General features: G+C 37.7%; 1 protein-coding gene across 2 annotated transcripts in view; it reads right to left on the bottom strand.

Annotated features, from left to right (window-relative positions):
* Positions 1-23,381, bottom strand: part of LOC120779062 (regulating synaptic membrane exocytosis protein 2) — a 414,623-nt gene that overhangs the window by 218,274 nt on the left and 172,968 nt on the right. The gene's annotated exons all lie outside the window — the stretch shown is intronic.

Here is a 23,381-nt window from a genome sequence, read left to right as displayed (position 1 = left end):
AATATAACTGTTTCTGGTGGCGCCAGCTGTTGGTGTGTATATGAAATAAAAAGTTTGATCTCTTGTTGACATTTCGTAAAAACTTTAAGACAATTGGATACCTACAATCGATGTTATCGATCAAAAAGTGACAGCAGCTTTTGATCATCGGTCGTAAAATGCATTTTGAACAAAGAGCAAATACTAAATTTTGGATATTCCAGTGGCTTAAGCGATTCCAAGAAAGTCGTGAGGACCTCTGTAACGAAGTCGGTCGTCTTCAGAAGTCAAAAATGAAGACAATGCTGATTTGTTTTTACGATTCCGAGGGTATTGTACACCGTTAGTTTATCCCACCTGGCCAAAGGATTAATGCTGTGTTTTACCTTGGTGTCATGAAGCGTCTTTTGTCACGCATTCGTCGTGCTCGACCACAATACCGTGAGGCAGGGTACTGGCGCCTGTTACGCGATAATGCGCCCTGTCATCGGTCGACGCTTGTCACTGATTTTTTGACTAAAAACTACATATTAACCATTAATCACTCACCCTACTCACCTGATCTGGTACCCTGTGATTTTTACCTATTTGGAAAACTTTATTTGCCCATGAAAGGACACTGGTTTCAGGACATTTCAGCTATCCAAAAGGCGACGAGCAATATTCTCAAGAGCATTCCGAAAAATGACCTTAAACACTCATTTGAAATGCTAATTGACCGGGCTAAACGCTGTTTCGAAGCACAAGGAAACTACCTTTAATAAAAAATATAACTTTTGAAAAATATTAATTTTTTGTTGTTTTTTTTTTTAAACAGTTCTGTTTCTTTTGCGACAGACCTTGTTTGCGGTATAAAGGCAGTTCGAAAACAATTGTGTAGGTATATGGGAGCTAAGAGAAGTAAGAATTGACCCGGTTGAACACATTTTTGATACAGACGTATTGTCATCAGGAAAGTATTCTCTCTGAATTTCATATATACAAATATGTATCTCAAACATTGACCGACATTTTCTGGCAAAATTCAACTTTACATAGATGCAGGGGCTCGCATATTCGATACTTAGGAGCTGGAACAGTTTCAGGTCGATTTGTGATATTTTTTGACTTATGGTGGCATACTTTAAAAGTACTGGTGTGGCGGGTAGTCCGATTTCCACACTGTGAGAAACTAATGTTGAAGTAATCTCATGCACTGAATTTGGTTGAAATCGGTCGAGCGGATCTTGCGATATGTGATTTCATCTAAATGAAAACGGTGGTGAATGCAATAAGGTGGCCCAATTTTGACCCAGACTCCAATAAAGCTGTCAAATGCCATTTCATTGTAAAATTTAATGTCTCTGGTGATTTTAGTTACTGTTTTATTGTGCTTTTAGTAGTTCTTAACAGTATCGTTATATATAAGGATGCATGTATTAATAGGTACATAAATAGACTGTTAAGAAATCGCAGCAAATGGCCTTTCATGTTTTCAGCAAACATTTTTTTCTTAACATCACATATGAAGTCAATATATCAGAGTAACCCTAATGGTAGCAAAAATGCAAATTTTTAGCAATATTGTTTTCAAGTGTATATATAGTATTAGGGTGATTTTTTTTTAATGAACTATTAATTTTTTTCAGTCCCGTCACAAAATTTCCTTGGAAATACCCTAAAAAAAATTCCCTGACAATTATAGCTCTTAATATTAACATTAAGAACTGGACCAAGACCTGTAAAAATTTTCCATAGAAAATACACTGCAATCGTGAGTTTTTGTCTTTAAACTCCTACAGATCAGAGGTATTTTATGGCATCTCTTTGACTTTAGACGCATATTTCTCAGAATTGTTCACTCTACAAAAGTGCCGAGTGCAACATAGTCGTAACTCACACCGGTGAGGTAGTACAGGGCTCTTAACCTGATTTTTCTATGAAATTCGCATTTTTTTGAATTTATCTCGTAAATGACAGGAGCTATAGAAAAAATTTGAATGACAAATTTGTAGGAAATTTTATTTGCTATAAAAAAGGTTCGAGGTCAAAATAGCTATCAATAATACTTCTCGAGATATTCGGCTTTTCAAGTAAGGCTGTAAAATATTGAGTACAAGGATTTTCGAACTTTGGTTCTTCACAATGAGCAATCTGTCAAATTCGGCTCATTTAGAGTGCTGACAATCCACAAGTAATCGTTGAGATGTTATATACGCAGAATCGTTGGACCATTGGGGCCACACATCCAACGAAACAATCGATTTATTGAAGCAAACTTTTGGTGAGCGCATAACTCGTGTCGTGGACATGTGCCGCGGCCCTCGAATTCATACGATTTAACATCGTTGGACTATTTTTTGTGGATTTATGTGAAGTTGCCTGTCTGCGTAGATAAATCTAAGACAGTTAAGGCTTTAGAAGAGAATTAATATCATACGGCGCTAATTGCTACAAGAAGTGGTGGAAAATTGGGCCTCGCGGTTGGAATTTATTCGAATCAGCCACGGCGATCACTTGCGCCAAATCGTTTTTAAAACGTAATGGCCAACCTTTACCTTTACCTTTTTAATAAAGTTAAATTCTTGACCATAACATTAAATTAACATTAAATGTGCGTTTTATTTTTTCTGGAAAACCACAAAAAAACCCAATTTACTTCCTAAATTTAATAAATTTTCGTGTTCTAGGTCGCGTGTAATTAGAAAATGCATGCTTTAATTAACTTTAATTATTCACAGTAAACTCTATTCGAGTCGTAAAACAAAGCCGCCAAAATTGCTCGACTGTGCATGTGTGTGTGTTGGCGTTAATGCTGAAATGTGTATGGCTTGTAGTGTTCAGCTTATTTACAGTTACGAGCGTATTTACAGCGAGCGCTGAAATAGTGTGGCGCTATATTAAGTCCTCGCTGGCATTTACTGATGTCGTCTGTAGGGCAACTGCACCAAATTTACAGCAACAATGAATGGTGAAAAGTTATTTGCTGTAAATGGACGAGTAAGAGTACTTTTGTCTGGTTAAAGTAACGAGCATTTTGAACGCGCTGCATATATCGGTGTGTGTGTATTCTGGCATATGCGAGCTCGCATCCTGCAGTTACTATCCAGCAAGTGCTTGTGTTTTTCTACAAACAACAAATTTGAAATAAATAAGCGCAACTTGGAAATGTTTTTAAAAAAGAGAAAGTAAAATGTCGTTGGAGTATTTTTCGAAAACTTATTTACCAGTAAATTTTTGTTCGGCCACACCACCGCTGCAACGGGAGCAGGTTTCGGTGGTAGCCACAGTTCATGGAGACTCTGACAAAGAAAACGTTGTGAGCAAAGAAGAAAAAGCAAAATAGCTTCTGCGTTCTCTTGAGAAGATGACTGAGGTTTTCAACTCAGGCAACAAGTGAAGGCCCCGGAAGAAATCAATGAAGGAGGGCCTAAAGCCAAAAACGCGATACAAGTCGGCGGTAGGAAAATGTTATCGACCAGAGGATAAATCCAAACTAAAGGAAGAGTTTGGTTGGTTTGGTCCCCAGTGAAGGTGAAAAACTACTGGACACATTTCGCTTGCAAATTGTATAAAAGAACACATCGCACAAAGTGCAGAGAAATAGCCGGACAAGAAACCGACTACGCTTAAAGCAGAGCCAGCAACAAGTGAGATTGCAAAACGACATCTGATCATGGCGCTAGTCGAGTGCAAAAATTTGCTGAGACACATCTGTAAAAGCGTGGAGATGAAGCTATTTGAAGTTCTCTACTCAAGGATGGACTCAGAGCCAAACGGATCCATGCCGTAATGGCAGGATGGTTTAGCGGAGTCAAAATCCTCAAATGGTCTCCTGGATGACCCTTCACTGACAATGGTGAGGAAAGCTTTCACAATGCTTCGGAATCTGTGCGAAAACGCAAAACAGGAGATGGTTGATCGTAGCAACATTCTATAGGTGCCTAAGGCGAAGGTCACCATACATCGCTTGGTAGACATGGAACATTGCGGTTACTACAACGTTAGAATCCTGACGTGCGGACTAGCAACTGAAGGATGTTGAGCGTGGAGAATTCTTCTATATCCTCCAGATTAATAAGGAGGCAAACGACAGTCTCCACGTTCGGAAAGAAGGCATAGGGCATATTGTTTCGCCTCAAAATACGTCAAACCGATGGCAAAAAAAAACTTGCTGGAAGAAGATGAAATGCAGCAGAATCTAGGCTTAGAAGAAATGATGGTGACATCACTTGTCCTACTAGAGGAGCAGAAGGTACATACTCAGCATTCCGAGCGTTCGAAAACGGGAGCTGAAGATGCTCCGGTAGGACTTCCGCAAAAGTAAGATCGCCTCTGCGGATCTTTTTGTCAACCTAAATAAAGACGGCTACAACGTGACTTTCGTGCAGGAACTATTGATAACATTGGCTTGAAGACTTGACGGTTGTGACTGAAAAGGGTGTCAAAGATAAGCCATTACTCCTTCCATCCTACTATATGTATGCCACATGAGAACGATGCATAAACAACGGAGCTCCAAAAGCTAGCGGCTACAGCTGGCATAGCTGTATACTTTGTAGCAGCTCCGACATCATTCAGAGAGGTGAGTCTCTACTTAACTTTATCTTATAATACAAAAAAATGTGGTGAAGTCAATCGAGGTGAGGAACCATACTCTTGCGTACAAGTTCAGCTTAGTTAGATAATAATATCAGGTGTACACCTCTAGTTTTAGTGGACAATATGAATCATGCATGCTGCCATTTCACATTGACAGTACTCTTATTTTTGGAAGATTCTTCCTTTGTAAACAAAAATAAAAACGCTTTGGCCATACACGCATGATTTGGGCTATCTGAAAATATCAGAAACGGTCACTTTTGGTGGAGAAACCACACAGATAATGTCTCATCAGAAGCTCGATATCTCATGAAGCTGCTAGCGTTACATCTGGGATAGTTCCGTCAGATATAAGGCTCGAGAACTGAAAACGATCTATGACAAAAGCAAAATTATAGGCAGGAAGCGAACAATGGCAGAACGTAAAGAGGAAAAACAAGTCAGCATACAGGAATGAAGAAAGCGTTGGGACAAAGAAGCAAAGAGAAGAGGAAGTACCGATTAATCGGAAGTGTAAAAGCATGGGTGGAACGAAGACATGGCGAGATAGAGTTTTACTACGGAGTTTCTAACAGGATATGGAAGTTTTAGAGAGTACATACTTATGTACAGTCATGACAATGGAGTTACTTGCTCTTTTTGTGGTAACAGTAGCGAAAATGCAGAGCATTTATTTTTCAACTGTCCGAGATTTACAACGGAGTGACTGGATCTGGAGACAGAAGTGGCAGGCCGAATAGGTTAAGATGGCCCTGCGATATAATGCTTAGCGGCAGGTCCCTTCCGCAATGCAACAGATGACGGGGTTAAAGGTGTTTAAACGAGTTAAGCCTCCACCTGCTCTACCCGGGAAAAAGTGTATACAGAATAAAATGGATATTTTCCTCTTTAACTAACGCAGTGCGCCTCAATATATTGAGTATACATTTAAAAAAAGGTTTAGTACGTAAGCGTACAGTTCGACAAGTCGAATATAGATTAGGAGTGGTCCCGAATGAAGCGTTCCCTTAGAGAGCAATACGAATCGTGCATACTACATGCGAGGGCTGCTATATATATTCTGGCCTAGAGCAACACTAAGTGTTGCCAGGTGCAATCTGACATTTCCATTGGAAAGTTTGACATTTTTTAGCATGACATCACTCAGAACGTTTTGTCATTTAATCGTGAATTGTTTTATTTACAGGGAAATCAAAAATTCATCTCGGCCAAAAAATGGAATTAACTCGTGAACATTTTCGTGCGATCATTTTTCACAACTTTCGACGTGGATTATCACGACAAGAGTGCATCGATGAACTAAAATCTTTGTATGGGTATGAAGCGCCATCCTATAGCACTGTGAAAAACTGGTACAACGAATTCAATCGTGGCCGACGCTCGCTCAAAGACGAATTCCGTGAAGATCGTCCAAAAACAGCCGTTGTGCCAGAAAACATCGATGCCGTTGTGAACTGATAATGCAAGACCGTCATGTAACATACCTTCGGATAGAGGCATGCCTATGCATTTCTCCCACCAGCATACATTCGATATTGCATGAACACCGGGCCGTAAAAAAGGTTTGTTCTCGTTGGATCCCGCACAATTTGACAATCGCTCAAAAAAGGCTCGTGTGGTTGGGTGTAAAGAAATGCTGAAAAAATACGATCGCGGTGCTTCAAAAGACGTTTATAAGATCGTCACAGGTGACGAATTATGGATCTATGCGTATGAGCCCGAAACAAAACAGCAATCGACAAAAAAAAAAACAACATTTTCGTTGATAAATATGCCTATTTACATTATTAGGCCAGAAATATATATGGCAACTTACGTACTACTAAGAGTCTGTGTAAGATTCCCCCTTCGGAAACAGAAAAAATATCAAAAGTTCCGGGATCTTGGTTGGGAAGTTCCACCTTATAGTTCGGCTATAGTTAATGTTCCTGTCTCTGGCGAATCATTTTGCTGGTGAATAATTCTAATGAATAAAAGCTTGCGAAAATCGACTGTCCCACTTTGTTGGCAACAGGGACGAGGGTTTTATCGGAGTCGTATGTCAACAAGTTTTCCAAAATAACGGTGTATATCGCATAATTCAAGTCAAGCTAAATAAAACCTACAATTTAAGGCAAAAGTAGTACATATATAGTATATAAAAGTGAATAGTCGCGATAGCCTGGAGCTTGAAGTAATCAAACTCTATTAATAAAACTTTACCACAATCGAGGCCATATCGTTTTGTTCACATATATATTGTGGCATAACCATTATTCCTAACGACTAACGATATGACAATTGTCATCATGACAGCTTTCGCTGAACGTCATATGAGTTAACGTAGGTGTGACAATATTGGCAGCACGTGTGTGCGCCATAAAAAAAAATATAGCAAAAAACACCATCAGACTGGTTTTACGTCGCAGCAATAACAATAACAACGATTAACAAATAATATGACAGTGCGGAAAGCATGCAACAATTTCGCATTTTATTGCAACAAAAGTCAATACTGCGAGAATGCAACAAATTTTTATGCACGCAACGCTGACTGCGCCATTATTGGCGTGCAACTGTTGCACGACCCATTTGCGTTGGCGTTGCAAGTATGTGCAGAGCTGCAGCAGACACAAGGGAAGTGGAGAATGTAATAAAAGCATAGATGAAAGCGAAATATATGAGCAAGGCGAAATGGCGAATAATGAAAGAGCGCTGTGCGGCGTGCAACAGACTGCTTGAACACAATTGTTATTGCCAACTGCAAGTATTTATTAGCTGAGATTTTCCAGAGACAATTTTCTGCAATTTATGTGCAGCAATTTCAACGCGCCACTTTTCCCTTAGCCCGTGCACGCACTACAGGCTGCCCTAATTTGTGGCATGTTGCATGTTGCAGCGCATGTTTTTTCAAGCGCTTTTGTAATTGAAACACTACAAAAATAAGGAAAAACTTACAAAAATATGAAAAAATTATAAAAATAAAAAACGTATTAGAAAAAAAAATTACAACGTTGACTTGGGCTGCATCAAAGCTATAATACCCTTCACAGCTGCATTTTTATGGCACAAAAGGCTGTGAAAAGATTTTTAATGTGACTTTGAACGGTCTGTTGTATGGCAGCTCTATACAATATTAGTCCGATCTGAACAATTTCTTCAGAGATTGTAGCAGTGCCCTGAACAATAACCTCCGCCAAAGTTGGGAAGGATATCTTGACAAATAAAAGAGTTTTCCATACAAAGACTTGAATCTGACAAATCATTTTGTATGGCAACTATATGCTATAGTTGTGCGTTCCAAGCAATTTCTTCGGAGAATATAGCGTAGCTACAGGTTATAATAATAACCAAATTTCGTCACGATAGCTTGTCAAACGAAAAAGTTTTCCATACAAGCAATTGATACCGATCGTTCAGTTTGTTTGACAGCTATATGCTGTAGTTGGCTAATATCGGCAATTTCGGCAAATAAGCATTCTCTTGCTGATAAAAGAGAGTGTGCTAAATTTCAGAGCGATATCTCAAAAACTGTGTGATTTTTCAGGGTATAAAAATATACAAGTACGTTTGTGGTTCCACTCGCCCAAGGCTGAAGCAACATACAGCACAAGCTATTCCTCAACTCTGCCGCATCCACTTCATGTACAACTATTTATTTAAAAATTTCCCAGCGACATCTAATATTAAGTTGGTGGCATAACAAATGACAAGCAATTTATGTGTAGTCGTTCATTTCATATTTTCAAGTGGCACTAGGCAACTAACAACAACAACAAAAGCAGCTGTGGCGCTTCACAATTGACGGCAACACATATTACATTCACCGTTATTGTGTTTGTCTGTACAAAATTGCAGTAGTTGCCATTGGTCTGTTCCTATTGTTAAGCTTGCACTTCTACCACTAAACCACGTTCGCCACTGCGTATACGTAATGCAATATACGACGTGACAATAATAATTTCTCTCGTACACATTTTTATGAGACAACCAAAGGGAGCGGTCATAACTTCATTGTATGCATGGATGTGTGTATATATGTACATGTATGTGTGTGTGGGATAGTGTGTGTATGTGTGCATTTCTGGTAGCCTGGTCAGCTGCTTTCATGTCCACCGCACAGTGCTCCACTGCATTGCAGCTACGCGCCTACGACAACTCTTTGCCATTATCCGTTAGTCTCGAGCCTCGCGCCTTGCCAATTGGCGTGCTGCACTGCCGGTGCGTGCAACTTGCACTTGCGTCATTAAATGCAGCGTTGCAACGGCACTCTAATTTGTGCTTCAACGCTCTGGCCGTAAACAATGCACTTGTAGTGTGAGCTTAATAAGTGCAAATAATTGGTTTAACGGGCCGGATAGGGCAAAATTTATGCGCAAGTGTATACTGAATGAAGAAAAACACAAGGCAATAATTCTCAACTGACAGCTGCTTATTAATGATCCATATTGCTACATTTCTGTAAGAGTGTCTTAAGTGCCATTTATGACACGGCTCAAGAAAATTATTGCGAACTCTATGAAATTGGAGATGGCAGAGGTATATGTATTCATTTTTATACTCTCGCAACAAAGTTGCTAAGGAGAGTATTATAGTTTTGTTCACATAACGGTTGTTTGTGAAATAAAAGAGTTAGATGTAGGGTTATGTATACCAAAGTGATCAGGGTGACGAGTAGAGTTGAAATCCGGATGTCTGTCTGTCTGTCTGTCCGTCCGTCCGTGCAAGCTGTAACTTGAGTAAAAATTGAGATATCATGATGAAACGTATTTCTTGGCTTCATAAGAAGGTTAAGAAAGTTCGAAGATGGGCAAAATCGGCCGAAACTGCCACGCCCACAAAATGGCGGAAACCGAAAACCTATAAAGTGTCATAATCGCAAGCTACATAAATAAATAAAGATATTAAAGAGAAATTTGGCACAAAGGAGTGCATTAGGGAGGGGCATATTTGGACGTAATTTTTTTGGAAAAGAGGGCGTGGCCCCGCCCCCTACTAAGTTTTTTGTACATATCTCGGAAACTACTATAGCTATGTCAACCAAACTCTATAGAGTCGTTTCCTTCAGGCACTTCCATATACAGTTCAAAAATGGAAGAAATCGAATAATAACCACGCCCACCTCCCATACAAAGGTTATGTTGAAAATCACTAAAAGTCCGTTAACCGACTAACAAAAAACGTCAGAAACACTAAATTTTACGGAAGAAATTGCGGAAGGATGCTGTACCCAGGCTTTTTTAAAATAATTATATTATAATTATATTATAATTATATAATTATAATTAAATATCTAGCATTGTTCTATTGATTGGTTAGTTTTTAGGTTAAGATAGGTTTGTGTGGTAGGCTAATCAGCAACGCCTACACCAGTTTTGGTCCTTTGCGATACCAATTGGAGTGCCGCTACGTGATCAATGAGGACTAGTCATCTTTTGACTCGAATATCAGAGGACTATGTAGCCTCACTAATGATATCTCCTCCAGTGTTTCATACCGTTAGCTCCTCAAATGCTTGATGCGTTGCTTTGCCAATGCGGAATAAGTGCACAGGAAATGCTCCATTGATTCCTTGGCACTTTGTTCCTCACATTTTCTGCAGTCTTCTGAATCTGACAGCCCTATTCTGCAGGCGTGAAACGCCACCAGACTGTGATTAGTGTGTACTTTAATCATGTTCTTACAATTTCTCGAGTGCTAGTAGGACTTTTGTATATTCAGTAGATCGTTGATTTTCATCACCATGCTTCGGTTCAGATCATCGTCAGACAATGCATGGATTTCCCAATGCTTATAACGTTATCAGGTGGTAGCCATTCACCACCCTTAGAGTCTCGTTCATCCTAGGCAATCTCGTTTGCTCTCGCTAATGTGATCTGGCACGCGGCAGAAGTGAAGTGAATCTTATCTAGACACACTCCAAAAGACTTCTACGTAATATACGAGACGAAGCTACAACCTTGACTATTTAACAGTAATCTGCAGTTGCTTGTTGATGCATTAGAGGCTACCTCCGTGACTTTCCCAATAACAAAGACCTCTGCTTGAAATATTCTACATTAGTCCGGCAGCTTAAAACACTACCTTATGCCTATGTATTGATAGAATATCAGCACACCAAATCCATCCTCCATTTGCGAGCCATTACCTTACCCTAAGGTGTTTGGTGAGGTCCTTGAGAGGAAGTTGTGTCTCAAGGAAGTCTCCATGGAGAGATCTTGCATTTTCCAGTTAAAACAAATCGATTTATTTCCTTCGCAATCAATCGCAGACCCACTTTTTATTCTTCTTTTTGGACTGTATTGAAATTGTTGTTCATATTATTGCCAAGTTTGTGTAGACATCTTCCCATTATTGAGATGGCAATTTCGTCTGCATATGACACTATCTTAGGGGCTTTGCTGTCTAAATTTCATAACAGTTTAATTACCACTAATGTCCGTAGGAGCGAACGTAGCACTCTACCCTGCAGAGTGCCTCTACAAATTTCGTTCTGCTCTTAACCGTTTGGCGAACAAAAGGTTTAATTTTTAATTTCTACAACAACCTAAAATTGGAATAACCTCCGAGCTCAGTAACCCAAGATTCGAGATTTAGTTTTGAACTGTACAAGCTTTAAAAAAAGTGTATATACCGAAAGTTATTTCAGTTCTTTAGTGGGATTACCATAGTCGCTGTAAAAATAAACTTCCCTAGCGGGACTATTAAAGAATCTACTGAAATTTTGTCGCAGGTTTGGTTTTTAAACATGAATAACCACGCTTGAAACGTTTAGCTTTATGGCTGTATTCAATTTTAACAATCACTTTGAATAGTTTGTTAAAATATGAGGAAAGAGGACGTGTTTAAAATTAAAATTGCAAAAGCACCAAATATCAATGTGCAGTCTACTAACTACAAGTCGAATACATACAAGTTACCAAACTATTTGTAATCCTTGCAACGGATAGTGTAAATATTTGCTCGCACAACAACTTCTCGCTACACTTCCATATTTCAAGAGCTTTATTTATTTTCCATTTCATTTAGACAAGTGCTCGCTGTGAGTGCCAGTGTTTATTCGGCTTTCGCTCTCGGCAAGTGTGTAGAGGCTCCGCCACGCACATAGAAACAGCGCAAAAGTCCTTCAGCCACTTACCCGACTAATTGGCAGCAATTCAAAATCTCAAAATGACAAAATCGTGAGTAACTTTGCCGAGTGCCGCCAGGGAGGCACAAATGAAAGTGTCAGAAGTAATGAAAAACAAAAATGATTGCAACTCCAAAAAAAAGAGAAACATTTCGCTTACACAATATTTAATTGAGATTTGGCAGTGCAACTAGAAGGCGCACTCGTTGATGTGCCACGAATGGCAAGTGACACTTTTATTTAGCCGAGTTGTGGTGCTCCTGCTGGAGACTCGAGACTGACGGCTGAAGGCTGCGCTGAAGTGAGTCAAGCGATGGCTGAAAACTATTTCTCAACTGCAGTTTACTGATATGTGTCATTTGATATAGCAGCGCTGACTGTCGAGCAAAAAGAAAATAACAAAACGAGGAGATGAAGACTGGTTGACGATGCTGGAAATGATGGTTCGGCGCTGTTAACAATCTGTGCTAGAGTACTCTTTTCTGAATGTGAGTGACAAGCAAGGGGAAAGTGTGGACATTTCTATTGAAGGTTTAAACGTTAAAAGGAACGCTTAGAAATTAAATGTAGAACGGAAATAAGAATATACAGAACTGAGGTGTACGGAGTGCCGGTTCTTAGAACTGAATTTAAAATACATTGGTTCCCACAATTAAATACAGTGGCTATGAAAGAAGTATGCTAGAAGCGGAAGAAGATATGAGTTGCGGTCTCTTCCACTCCAACAGTGTTTCTAAGTCTCATAACTTTAACCTATTTCACTTTATTGAGATATTTAAGATCTTAGCACGTCAGTGAATTTCTGGGAAATCTATGGTATAGGTACGAGTTTAAACTGTTCAAAGAGGAAACCTCTTTCCAATTATATGGTATTCTCCAAATGTTTTATTTATTTCAGTACGCCCATATAATTTTTACTCCTGGAATGCAGTGCTTGATATATATATCAATACCCTCTAAAAAGATATAGATCAAAAATAAAAACAAGTGCTATAAGTATAATTACGAAGCACTTTTAAATACGGTTTTTAAGGTAGGAACTTGACGAATGATTACATCTAAAAAAACTCGACAAATTGGGAAGAGAACCAATGACGATCCGTCTCGTTGTTCCACATTTCCCATCGACCAAATACAGATTTATTTTGATCTGAAGAGGTTTTTAACAGCCTTCCCTAAAACCCTAACGCTCATAATCGAGGCCATATTTATTTTGTGGAATCGTTAACATCAGCGAAAATGACAATTTAAGGTTGTTCATACTGACATACAGGCGGCCGTACCGGCCAACGAGCTAAAACACACGTTCGACATGCTTTTGGACCGTGCAGAAATCTGTATTAAAGCAGATGGAGACTATTTTGAATAAAATAAATTTACTTTGCCGAAAAAACCATTTGTTCTGTTTTTTTTTTTAAGTCCTGTTTACTTTGGAACGCACCTTGTATGTACATATGTTGATGGTAACAGTATCCTATACAGTGATATATGAAATTGAGACCGATTCACGGAACGAAATATTAACTCAGACTCATAGTAGATAAGTTTTTAAAGAAAAAAATCGTTCTCGCTTGAAACCCATTGGAAAAGGAAGATAAAAGCAAAGATGAAATAAAACATATTTCACAGGAGATTTCGGAAAACGGAAACGAGAGCGGCGTGGTTAAATTTTTATGGTTTCAAAAAGATTTATCTACAAAACTACAAGTCCTGTAGAGAAAAGTGATATAGAAAATTTGTATGAAATGAAAAAGTCAATAGCCAAGATATAAAAATTTGTTCACATAACTTTAAAATTTATGTGAAAAATTAAAATAACAACGTTTTGGTGTTTCTTATTTTTGTCGTGTAAATAAAACTTCTTTCTCTCACGTAATTTCGTGACAAACTCTAAACAGATAATCTGTTTTACTCTTACAACATGTTGCTACAGCATATAATAGTTTTAGTTTACTAACTGTTAAATGATCAGGATGACGAGACGAGTTGAAATCCGACTGACTGTTTATCTGTCCATTCCTTCGTACAAGCTGTAATTTAAGTGATAACTGAGATATGGTAACGAAGCTTGATATGTGTGGGAAATTTCTTGATACGACTTTGTAGATGGTTGTAATCAGACCACTGAAACGCTCACAAATCGTCATTAAAGGTACTAAGCACTAAGTTAAGATGTAAAACTCTTATTTAGCACAGGGGATCGCAGTGGACAGGGGCACCGCCCTCTAAGAGGCTTAATGTACATATCTCTCAAACCATTCCAGTCAAAATAATCAAATTCGTTCAAGATAAATCCAACAAGAACCCTTACAGACAATGTGAAAATTATTGAAATCGGATCATAAAACCGCTCACTCCTTATACATTGCTACCATCAAAAACTACTAAAAATGCGATAAAACATTAAGTACGCCAGAGACATTAAATTTTACCACCGAATTGGTATTAGACAGCTTTAGTAGAGACAATGGGAGTACCACCGCCCTCCTTTAGGTGAAATCACATAATGTGTACATGACATTATTTTATATTCCTATGCCACAGTGTGAAAGTGGGTAAAATCAGATTACAACCACGACTACTTCCCATATAACACCATTTTAAAACGTTTCGACTATTCACTTTCCGGAATCAAGAAAAAATAATTGTAACGCCCTAGAACATTCGTTCAAGGTTTTATGACGCCTTTGAATTGTGCCACCTTACAACCAAAAATATTTTAAATCGAACTAAAATTTTTCAAGACTCTAGGTACCGAATATGTAGTCCCCAGTATCTATAGTTGACTTTTGAGAGAAAATATCGGTCAATGTGTGAGATATGTATATATTGTTAAAGCAGAGAAAATTATTTCCTGATAGTGTTTGTCCAAGTGTCAAAAATGGATTTAATCCGGTCAATACTTATTTTAGCGTCCATATACCTAATATAAAGATTAGGGTGATTCAAAAAAAAATTTTTTTTTTCGTTTGGTACTCTGAGAAATAGGTTCCTAGACACCTCTAAGAAAGCCTCTCCAAAAACCTATGAGTTTCATCATTCCTAAAGATTTTTTTCATTGAATTATAATAAATAAAAATTTTCCCAAAAATTATCAAAGTTCAACCGTTAATATCTTCTAAACGGTTGGGTTTACGAAAAAATCGTGAAGACCTTTTCAGCATTAAATTTCCTATAAAATCTAAGGAACAAGAAATTTTTTCAAGTAGTTGGAAGCGAGATATAAATCTGATAATAAGAAAAAATAGAAAACTGAATGTAGGAGGACCTTCCCGTTACAATTAAGAACTCATGCTTGGAGAGGTTTTCTTAGAGGTGTCTAGGAACCTATTTTTCCGAGAACCAAACGAAAAAAAAAAAAATTTAATCACCCTAATAAAGATAATCGAACTTCCGAGTGACCGCATACATCGCCCAATAAGTGATAATAAGTGAGTTATCGCAATGAAAATAAGCGAGTGTATCTTTGTGTCGAAAACGGATAAAATTTGTACAAAATCTTGGCCTAGTGCCCATACAACAAATATCAGGATTTTGGAACATCCGGCTGACTTTACTCCATATGATTGGTGATTGTATATGAGGGACTTTGATGAAACTCTGGGAGCATTTTATTAGTCTGTGGCATTTTAGTTGTATGTAGTCTTGGGTACAACAAATAAAATCGAGTAAATATTATCCCCTACACCGATATTCTACTTATAATGAATTTCGTTATTCTAAACATTTCGTTCAGTGCGTATTATTGATATATAGGATGGCTTCAGAGTGTGCTCTCAGGTATACTTAAGCAATGTCAATGTCCCTTTCTATACCCTCAAACTAACACACATAATGATTACCGTTTTTCCACTTATATTTGGACCGAGGTGGCTCAAAATGCCTGCAATTTTAGTGAAACTAAAGAAGAAAGTTTTTCTTAAAAAGTATGTGTATGGCTCTGTATTTGAATGGATTTGGTCTATTAGATACCTTTGTCTAAACCTCATATTCCTAACAAAAAGAGTTTCGTTGCTTTAATTGAGGTTTTCCACATCAACGGGATATATTATTCAGTTTCTTCGGTTCAGTTAGTGTTACATACCACTCATTTGAAGATGTTTTTAAAATAATTTTAGCGGAACTGGATATACAAGGTCTGTCGCAAAAGAAACAGGACTGTTAAAAAAAAACCACAAAAAATTAATATTTTTCAAAAGTTATATTTTTTTATTCAAAGTAGTTTCCTTGCGCTTCGATACGGCGCTTAGCGTTTTTCAATTAGCATTTCAAATGAGTGTTTAAGGCCATTTTTCGGAAAGCTCTTGAGAATATCGGTCGTCGCCTTTTGGATAGCTGAAATGTCCTGAAACCAGTGTCCTTTCATGGGCAAATGAAGTTTTCCAAATAGGTAAAAATCACAGGGTGCCAGATCAGGTGATAATATGGACTTTTTTGTGAAAAAATCAGTGACAAGCGTCGACCGATGACACGGCGCATTATCGTGCAACAGGCGCCAGGACCCTGCCTCACGGTATTGTGGTCGAGAACGACGAATGCGTGACAAAAGACGCTTCATAACAAGGTAAAACACAACATATATGTATATACAACTTAAATTTATTTTCTCAAGAAACTTTGTTTCTTTCTTAACCATTAGCACCACCTTCTACATCTATCTATGGTCTATAGTCTACGCTGAGTTCGAAGAAAGCGAATAGCTTAACTACTTTTTCTGGAGTTGAACTTCTTCATATGAGATGATTTTATTACGAAAATAGCTCGTAAAAACAAAAAAAATTTTACTGCTTTAAAATTTTCCAACATCGCGCTAAAATAACTACACTATTTACATACTTGTATAGACAATACAAAGTTGAGTAAGCAAACGAGTTGACTGCATGAAGTAAAAAGTTTAACGGATGCTTGAATTTCCGACAAACTTTCGCAGTGTCAAATATGAAGACTCATACCCACAAATGTGTGTCTCCAATCAGACCACCGCAGAACTATGAACTTGATGGGGAATGCTCTCAAGTTGCGGTAATACAAAGTTTGTGCGACGTACAATCACTCTCGCATCTTCAGTTGGCGCGCTACAGCTTCGAACAATGAAAGCTTCGAAGCAAAACTTTGCGGTCAAAATGAAGCCGATTTCACTTGGTTTGACAATGAACGTGCAAACGGCAGGGATGGATGCCGATGGTGAGTGCTATTAATACAGTATGTGCAAACTATGTGCGGTACCCGGTACACGGTGGTATGACGAGTTATGAAAGTCTGCGCACAAGTTTTGCGATTTAAGTGCACAAAGGGATTGTAATTAATTTCAATAATCACCAGAGCAAAGCCACACAAATGAAAATCCACAAAACCGAAGATTAAAAAGTTTTTATTGTGTTTGTGCCGTTGTTGCTTTAGAATTTTCAACGTCACTTAGGCGTATTTAAATATTTTATTATTTAACTCGGGTTAAGCACTTGTTGGGTTTTAGGCCATGAATGCCGGGAAAGTAGTGCGAGCAGAATACTAAAGTTGGCAGGGAGTATGGAAAGGGCTCGAGCTTATTATCTCGAATTGAAAAATTTAGTTGTGTTCATTAGGTTATTATTGCTGTGGGATTTAGACAATTATAAATAGTGGGTGGAGCAAGAAATGTTAACTTCATTTCCGACTTCATTTTTACATCGCTTTGATTTTTCTCACGAAATATTTATACCAAAAAATATTTTGCAGTTCACATGCTTTTCCTATAGAGTTACCATTCGTGTTATTTTAGTAAGCGACATATTTCCCTAACTTCAAAGCAAAAAAACGCTAAGCTCAGGTGTAACCAAACATTTTTTACTACATATCGTAATCTGGCAAGTTCAAAAGCGGGAAAATAATTTCAGGTGTTCGCAGTACTTTATATTAAGCAATGCGGCAAATGAAAATTCTCCGGCCTGCGCGTGAAGCAAAAACTTGTCTTGACTACGAGTTTCCACTGCCCCTTCTAAATCATTAATTAAGGATTGACATGCTAAGTTGAGATGTGGTGAAATGAGTACTGAAGACGGTGAACGCAGTGGACGCCCCGAAGAGGTTATTACCGGCGAAAGACCGTAGAGTGAAGTTGTTTGATAAAGCAAGCACTTCAAAGACATCAACTGAAAGTGTACATCATATCATTCACGAATATTTGGGTATGAGAAAGCTCTGTGCACAGCGGGTGTGGCGCAAACTCACTTTTAACCAAAAACTACGACCAGTTGATGATTCGAAGCAGTGCTTGGAAGTGTTCCAGCGTAATAAACGCGGTATGTGACATGCATGTAACATGTCTCCATCATCTTACTCTGAAGTACAATCGAAAGACATTCGAGGGGACTACATACGATGAACCCGCTCCAAAGCGCGCCTAAACATAATAATCGGCTGACAATTTTCTGGCGTCTGTATTTTGGGATGCGCAAGGAATACTTTTAGAAGAAAGGACCATCATTAGCGAAAACTATATGGTATTATTAGACTGAAAAACAGCCACATTAGATGAAAAAGGAAGTGTGGTTGCAAAAATCCGTGAATTGGGCTTCGAATTGCTTCCGCATCCACCTTATTCTGCAGATTAGACCCCGACAATAGCGATATTTTCTTTTTTCTTATCTCAAAATAATGCTTGCTGGGAGAAATTTTCTTTGAATAAAAATGTGATCGCCGAAACTGAGGCCTATTTTGAAGCAAAGGACAAATCGTACTACAAAAATAGTATAGGATAGTTCGAGTATATCACCCTTGTATGGAACTATGTTGAATGAAAAAAAAACGCATTTTGTCAAAAAATATTTATTACTATGGTAGGCCAAGGACTTTACAATTGACCTATCATGTACTTTACAACTCAATTAAAGAATTTTAATGGAAACACAAAAAATTGTATTTTCTTTTTAATGCCAATCTTTTAAGTTGCCAGGCCACTGCAGTATATTCCAAACTGGCATGCCACAAAGCCATCGAGGGTATCAAAACAATGGACGATGTTGCCAAGAATGGTGTAAGGCTAACAGTCGAAAACGTGACCCATACATTGTCTTTACAGGAATCTCGACAAAAGCATGGTGAAGAAAATCAAAACCTGATGGAACGAGCTACCTGGGAGCAAAACTGAAAAGTCATTTAAAAAATGGTAGATCGGAGGTACACAAAATTCTTTTTGGCCCTCGATAGAAAAGACTGCAAGAACACGATGGGAATCATTGTCTGGTGGCGACGCACGCGAGGTAAAATATACAAAACTTATTTTCTAACAAAATGTACTGAAAAAATGGAGGATGGAAAGGTAAGTTGTCTATACTTACTATCAAAAGTAAGTTTGTGGAAAATGAGAAGATAACAATATAACATTTTTATCAACTTTCACTCTCCGGTTAAATAAAGGTAAATATAGCACATCTGAAGATCGCTGAAAGCGAATATACTTTTCTCGAAACGCAATCGATTTAAAGTAGATTTGAAAGCAGCAAAAACCCAAAATTACTGTTAGAGCCTCACCAGTTGCCCTGCGTGTACTGACGATCCATTAAAAAAATTGTATGTATGAAGATATTTCGGTTGTTGGTTTCAGAGGTGAAAAAGCAGCGAGCAAATATAAGCGAATAATTCGGGAAAGAGCCGAAGAGAAATCTCCGGCGGTGGAAAAGCGATTGTGAATTTGAAGCACGCACCAAGTTACGCACTGCAATAACGGATTTAAGCAAAGGAAACGGGAAAAGCAATAAAAAGAAAAAAAACAAGCAAGAAATGAAATTAAGAAAGCGAAAAGCGATATTTTTTGCTGCTGAGCGATGAAAATACTCAGCGTGGGCATGGAAAATTCCTGTAAATGACCAGAAATGTGTGAGCGAAGCAATCGGAGGAGTTGAGAAGTGGCAAGCCAGGGAAGAGGAGGAATGAAAAACAAATGCGTATTGTACGTGTTTCAACGAGCCAAAGCAACAATTGGAAGAATTGCAAAGAAAACTCGACGAAGATACACACACACAATGAAATGTTTCTGAGAACTTTCAGGTATGTATAGGTATAGATATCAAAAATTAGCCAATATCAAAGATGTTAGCTGTCTGTTTCTATTTCGCGAGTGGATGAAAATGTCAAATTCACAAATTGTTTCGCGATGAGAGGAAATAACAGTAAAGCAATAAAAGTTTCCAGACGAAACGTGTGCTTCAAATGCGTCACTTACTTATAGCTCAAGTCTTCAAATTACAGTCGTGGGAATGAAAATAAAATAACAGGAAAACATTAATAAAATTGCCAGTGTGTAGAAAGAGATATAGTACTAAAATAAAAGGGACATTTTTTAGTTGAATAAACAAAAATATTTCTAATTTGAGCTCCAACTTTCGGAGTTGGCATTTTTCGCTGCCTTAGGTCTTTTATTATAAGTATTCTATTAAAATTGTTAAAAAGGTGTTGGTGTTTTTCGGAAGACTTAACTTGATGCGCCTCTAAACAGAGGCTAACCGACTGATCTAGCGCAAGCGAGAGAGCGATTTTTTTTGTAAATTTATGTACTAAAGAGTATAATTCCACTGTTCCAATAAAACACATATAACTGATAATAAGTTCTAGAATCTAACTATTGGAATACCGACACAACTAACAGCATTTCTTTGCCAATAAACTTTAAAAGGCTTGGGCTATAGGGTGTTATTCAAAGCACCTTTTGGGGAAATCTCGCTTAGCAAGCGAGTAAGCAGCACTTTTGAACCACTTTTAGTCAACTTTGAAGGTTTTCGAAGGCTCAAAATTTTTCGGCTCACTTGGTCTAAGAACTTAGATGGTTTTGGTAGAAATTACGGTATTATCATTTTAAGAGCTTAAAACTTCCGGTATTCAAATATCACTTTCATTCAATCGTTTTCGAATATAGTATTTTTAAAACATTTCTTGTAAAGTATACAATCTTACCATTCATTGCCATCATACCCCAGCATTTTTACGACTGTGCATCAAAAGCAAGGGAAATGGCAATTCAACTTAAGTGAAAATAAGCCACTGGTAAAACAAATTGAAATTTGCTACAATAAATTGAAATAAAATAAAACTACAATAAAATACAGGGAGAAAAACAATAAAATAGCTTCGTTGCTTTAAATATCAAACCTTACTAAATAAGAATTTTAACCATAAAAATGTACTCAAAGCCTCCTTTTATTACTTAATTTTTATACCCTGATCACGAAGTTTGCAACACGCCGTAAGAAACATCTTAGACCCTATAAAATATTTTGGCTTCCGCCTTTTTTTTTTTTTTGTAAATTTAAGGCTTTATTGTATAAAAACGGTTACAAAAATGTTATTCAAAATATTGGCCGTGGCTAGCTACTACTTTTGACCATCTTTCTGGCAGCATGCGTATTACGTGACGAAAGAACTCCTCATCTTTGCGTCGATCCAAGTATCAATCCAATTTTTGGTTTCATCACATAAGAACTGAAGTGCTCGTTAGCTAGACCGTGTGCCATCGATCCAGAACAAGTGGTAGTCAGATGGAGCAACGTCTGGAGAATACGGTGGGTGGGGTAAGATCTCCCCATTTCAGCGTCTCCAAATATTTTTTGACCATCTTTGCGACGTGAGGCCGAGCATTGTGCTGGAGAATGACTTTTATCGTGTCTTTCCTCGTACTGTGGCCGTTTTTCTTTTACAGTGCTCGGCTCAAACGCGTCAATGGCATATCGGTATCGACCCCTAGCTGATGGTTCCCACTCAAATGCAAAGCAGACTTTGGCCCGTGAAAAGCAGCTGCCAGTTCCCAATATATCATCTCTTCTAGCTGGTCCCGTCCAAATGCAAAGAAGACATGACTCTTGGCAGCCGTAATAACCTAGCTCTTTGTTGAATTCTCCATGGTTTGAGGTTTTGATAATGCATTTCCAGTCACTTTTGCCATGATCTGGCCAAATTCTCTTGGGTTTGAAATGCATCTTGGTCCAGCAATTTTGGATTCAGCATCAAAAATCTCCTTCCACTACTATGCCTGTTCCTGACTCCTATAAATATCTTTTAAACGTTGAAACCATTCGTGACATTCTTTCAGTTGTGCCTTTGTATCCAAAAACAACTGTTCACATGAATTAAAAAGAAAGCAAAATTCCTCGACATCTCGAGCATTTCTTGAGAATAATTTCAACATTTTGTTGGGTCAGTGTTGACAAGGAATGTCCCAGTTTAAATGACTTAACTGAATCATCCGACCATGGCTTTGTGAGGCGTCTTTGATACGGTTTGCTGTGTCACTTGCAACGATTTTCATGTCTGTCTGTCACCGTCAGCATATATCCTTAATTTGAGATATCGATATGAAATTACATACGTTATTTCATGCAAGGAGCTGCCTATTCCGTTGAACAGTCCGATATCCGAACCACTATGCATGCAAGTGATGTACTAACTGGAACGACTGTGAATCAAGCTTCTGTATAGAAAAGCCATTTGATCTGATTTGATATCTTCTACAAATCTTGCTACTGAATATTGGTCCAAAAACTTTGGTGCAGACTCCAAAGAAATCTGTTCATATCGGATCATTATAGCAGTTATAGCCGCTATATACAGCAAAACCATTAAATGCAAATTAACAGTGGTGGAATCTCTCTAGCTGTGAAGGAGTATTAAATTTTGGGTGAAATGGAAATTAACATTTTTCTTGGTTTTCATTAATTTTGGAGCATTTGAAAGGGAAAATGTTTGATACTTGAATATTGAGGAAATGGGTGGAAACTCTGTTTTTGCTACATCCCACTTGCTACAGGTCTACTTCACACATTTAGCACTTTCTGCTGTCTAATAATCTGGGTTCTGGCCAAGAGTAAAGGTTAAATATCTAATGGTATATACCACTCTTATGTCATCTGGTGATTTGTAAGCTTATGACTATCTTTTTCCTGAAGTGTGCTGCAGAGGTAATTTTGGAAGTTCAAATAATGTCTGGACTCATTGCCGTTGTTTTGAGCATTCAACTGGGTTCAAGGTACTTAAGGTGGCTAATAAGGTATTTTTTTTTTATTTTTATTAATCTAAAACATCTTGAGATTATTCTTATGAAAATTTGAGAGCAACTAAAGCCAAATTGACGGAGATGTACACTTGTAAGTCCGGTAAGTGGCCATGGAAATCTTTGAACGTGTTTTTCGTACACTTCACTTTTTCGAAGCCAGTGAACTCTGTAGCTCAAAATCTACTGGAATCCGATCCTGTTGAAATTTTGTAATAGTCTTTCTTTACATAAATTGTGAGGTAACGCTGTAGAGTTTTTTTTAATTTTAACTTATTTTAAATAAATAAAATTTCTGATTTTGTTGATGCAAAATCAGTATTTTGAGTTCCGGGCGTTGTAAGAATTGAAAAATCATTTTAAAATCCTTTCCATAGCTGCCACCTTGAGGAAACTTATCAGCTAATCAAATCATCTTTGATTTTTTAATTTCAGATGATTCATAGCCATGAGGAGTTGTGATCAACTGTTTTTTGGAATGTTCTGGCGAAAATTCTCTGCCATGCGGCTCATTTTTTAATATTTTTCTATGAAACTTTCACAGAATGTTCTTTATCATATCATATAATTATGCTATAAATCTATACGAATAAATAAACATTGATTGTATCATTAAAAAAAATTACTGAAATTATGATTTTTCGCTGGGAATCTAACATAGATATCCCCTTAAACTTACTGATCTATGAATGATAT

The sequence above is a fragment of the Bactrocera tryoni genome, chromosome 5 (assembly GCF_016617805.1).
Source record: "Bactrocera tryoni isolate S06 chromosome 5, CSIRO_BtryS06_freeze2, whole genome shotgun sequence".
NCBI lineage: Eukaryota > Metazoa > Arthropoda > Insecta > Diptera > Tephritidae > Bactrocera > Bactrocera tryoni.
The sequence above is the reverse complement of the archived record's forward strand: the minus strand, read 5'-3'. Positions and strand labels throughout refer to the sequence as shown.